Below are 3,820 nucleotides of genomic sequence, written 5' to 3'. Positions count from 1 at the left end.
CCAGATTAGTCTTTACCAAAATTGTGGAGGGTTCTAGAGCATTTTTTCCAACTAAATCTTTAGGACTAGTAACTCAACCCACCACTGTGAGGTGTTTTTAATTTCCTTTTTACAATAAGATAATGGTTTTTAGAGTAATAGTTCCCTTTTTACAATAAAATAATTGTTTTTTTTTAATAATAAGATTATCAAAAAATAATAGAATCATTAAAGAAAATAAAGATAAAAAGATATAATTATTTTACATTTTAAATTTTTATATATTAACAAACTTATATAAGATAAATGGTTGATAAAACATTTGGTAAATTGTTTTCTTTCACAATGCATTAGACTCTTCCACTTCATTGCAGGCTGTCTCCATAGGTAATTTCATAATTTTTCAGATTGTCCTTTTTGGTAAAGGTTTTTCTTACCACATTGAAATTAGGTGTTCATTACGTTTTGGTTCAAAGACGTAAAAATCTGACTAACAAATTTGGGTTTTCTCCCAAAATCTTCTCGGACATTAGGCTGACCATCCATTATTTGAGTGTTTTAAAGTTTTTGCTGAGGTCAAAGAAATGAGACAACGGTGTGGTGATGAATTCTCAGGGCTATTATAATATTCCTTTTTGTCTTATATAGTCGATCTGGGCTATTGTAATATTTTTTTTTTTTTATATAAGTTAGAAATAATTAATTCCTACTTGTCTATGGTTGTAATTCTCCATTTGAGGAGTTTGTTCCTACATAATAGGAATTTAGTTTCTCCTATTTTAGTGTGTGGTTGAGAGAATCTCTCAACCACACTACTGTACTTCTAAGATAGAATTCTTATCTTAAGACTATTGATTGTATAAATATGTGTGTAATTTCTCAGTCAAGAATAATAGAATATTTTTTGAGTGTCTGCAATTTTATCTTGGTATCAGAGCTTCAGAGCCCGTAAGGGCCTGGGCCTCGGCCCCTCGTGGGCTGAGGGAAATAGTAGATAAAGAGTTTGTTTGCAGTTTATTTTGTTTTGGGTTTGTCCATCTGAGGAGCGCTGCCTACCTGAGGAGCAACTACTTGAATACTCGCTGTTGCGTTAACTGCGTGGAGCTGGACCGCAAGGCTGAGCCTAAATCTGATCGGATCTGTGTGATTATTGATGCGTCTGGAGAGACTTTGGTTCTGGTGCTGTAGAATTCCAGATTGCATACGTGTCATTCATATTCAGGGGACGCGCCTGAGAGGCAGAGGTTTCATGTTTTCCATGCGTGTCAATCACACGATGAGTAATGCTGGGGGCTTCGTTCAGTTCATGAATGCTCTCGCCGAAATAGCCAAGGGGGCGGCGCGGCCTTCAGTTCAACCGGTTTGGAAAAGAGAAATGTTGCGACCCCGTACGAATCCTTCAGTTAAATTCCCCCACTACGAATATGAGCTAGATCGACTCGCTGCTTGTTAATGTAGTCATTGTTTATTGAGCCTATTGCAGAGAACTAGTGAGATATACTACATTGTTTGGCTTCTGTTGGGATTGAAAGGCAAACTTGTAAAACACATCAGATGTGGAGAAATAACGAGTGCAGAATGGCGGATTTTTTTTCCTTTTTTTGCGGAGTGTGGACTCATCATCATCGATTTGGGGCGATGAGTCGAATGGTTGGAGGACTGTGGAGTTCATTTATTTTTTGCAGTGATTTAATTGATATCTCGGCAGATGAGCTCCCTCGCTTTGGCATTGCCGGTGTCCTGGCTGGGTGTTATGTATAGTGCGGTGCGGAGGGCTATAAGACTGTGGTCCTGTCGCGTGCAAACCAGAACGTGGTGAGCTGATCTGTGCACAAGCTCGTAGTTAGGGTGGCTGAGCCTGAAGAGCTGTTGGTCGAGGTTGTAGGTGGTCACAATAGAGATCATGTGGCAGCAAGGTCGTAGTCAATTTATCGTTTGAAGAAATCTATGGCTCTCTTCCCTTGAGAGGAGGTTCCGGTTTGAACATAGATGCTCCGCTATATATTCCCGCAACATTCCAATAGGATTATTTTACAAAATGGATGAAGGAGTGGTTGTGAAAAGAGTCATTCCAGCAGACAACAGTTGTCTCTTCAATGCAGTCGGTTATGTAATGGAAAACGACAAGAACAAATCTTCAGAATTGAGACAGGTAATTGCCACAATAGTTGGAAGTGATACTGTGCATTATAATGAGGCATTCTTGGGAAAGCCAAATGAAGAGTATTGTGCATGGATACTGGATTCTGAAAAATGGGGTGGTGCCATTGAGCTGGCAATTTTAGCAGATTATTATGGTCATGAAATTGCAGCATACGATGTCCAATCATCCCGTTGCGACCTGTATCGCCAGGGAAAAGGCTACACAGAACGAGTCATGCTGATTTACGATGGCCTGGATAAGAGAAGAAACATGGAAACATGTTGCATGTGGCGATGGCAGGCTGTGATGGGAAGCAGTATTTCGATTGTGGATCTCCAATATTTTTTTTTGGGAACCATGACATGCATCATTTTCTGTGGTGTAGCTACAAGTCATGCAGGGCGACGGGTTGGTTCAAAGAAAGTTTCTGCAAGAGTTCCAGCTAAGTATAAAGTAGTTTATGCTTGGGCATATTAAAAACAAATCCATAATTGCTTGTGAATTTTGTGTCGAGTTGCAAGCGAAAGAGGATTGGATTTCCAATGGTGTGGACCGATGGAGTCTGTGTATGGAGGTTTGTTGGGTCTTCTACAGGTGTGGAAGCCTTGATGTGATTATGTTTCTATATTGGGTAAAGATGAAACTAAAAGTTTAAACATATCTCCTTTGATGAAATAAATTGTCTTCGTAAGTTATTTCTGCTTCATGTTGAGAACTGATCAACTTAACATGTAAATGTATTTATGTAAATCTAGTTAAAAGAATTAGATTGTTGTGACAGTTAGCCTGGCAAACTAGTGTCACCAGTGTAAATTTATGTTGGAACTTCCATTCCAACAATAGACAAATCTATTTGCAGGAATGATTTATTACCAGATATGAGAAGACATGACAGTTACGTCAAAAATTGGAGGATGATCAAGTTTGTATGTGTCCGGTGTATAGATTGTGGAGACAAGCCTACATGTTCAATTGCAAGGAGATTAGCTTGACAATGGATCTTAGTTGTTGCAGTACGCCAATGAGTATGAGGTAGGATGCTTGGAAGCAGTTACCAAGCCTTGATACTGTGAGCAGGGGAAGTGGCATTATGTTGCCAGGGGAGTGGATATTGAAACGCGACGGAGGATTGGACCGTGGAGTCCTGGATTATTACTCTTGAAGGGAAAATTGTGTTCTCTTCGTGTGGCTGTGTGCCTATATCTGGATCATCAGGGTTTGAATGCACTGCATTGAGTCTAGGTGAAAAGTCGTCAATCTGTTTCTTTATCAGTAGACCCCTCACAGGTATTGTTGGTGAAAAATGGCTGCTGGTATGTTTAAAAAATAATCATCTATGGGCAGAGATAGAGAAATTAAATTTGAAGAGTTTATGTTGTATTTTCTTGGAATCATGTTTATATATTATTGAGCCTTATTGAGCCTAGCTAACTCAATGTAGGCAGAGTTATTTTGTTAGAATTTGCAACTCTAACGAATGACAGGTTAAGCATAGAGTTCCAAGAAGTTATTTGAATAGATAAGGATGCCCAGGATGTAGGAGAAGATGAGGTAATGAAGCAGCAACAACGTTTATGGTGGACAACAAAGTAGATGTTTGTTTGAATTAGTGTGGTTTGTGGAATAGACTCCCTAGCATGTTATAAGCAAGTCCAGTTGTTGTAATGGTCATTGTATGTACCCAAAGAATCCAAAATG

At 39.0% G+C, this 3,820-nt stretch overlaps 1 pseudogene; it reads left to right on the top strand.

Moving 5' to 3' along the window:
• The first annotated feature begins 2,017 nt into the window (after nucleotides 1-2,017).
• LOC149164908 (OVARIAN TUMOR DOMAIN-containing deubiquitinating enzyme 2 pseudogene) lies at nucleotides 2,018-2,599 on the top strand (annotated as a pseudogene).
• Nucleotides 2,600-3,820: the final 1,221 nt, after the last annotated feature.

Source organism: Pinus tabuliformis, chromosome 5_1 (assembly GCF_031772625.1).
Source record: "Pinus tabuliformis cultivar Carrire ecotype Pingquan chromosome 5_1, CPIR1, whole genome shotgun sequence".
Lineage (NCBI taxonomy): Eukaryota > Viridiplantae > Streptophyta > Pinopsida > Pinales > Pinaceae > Pinus > Pinus tabuliformis.
The sequence above is the reverse complement of the archived record's forward strand: the minus strand, read 5'-3'. Positions and strand labels throughout refer to the sequence as shown.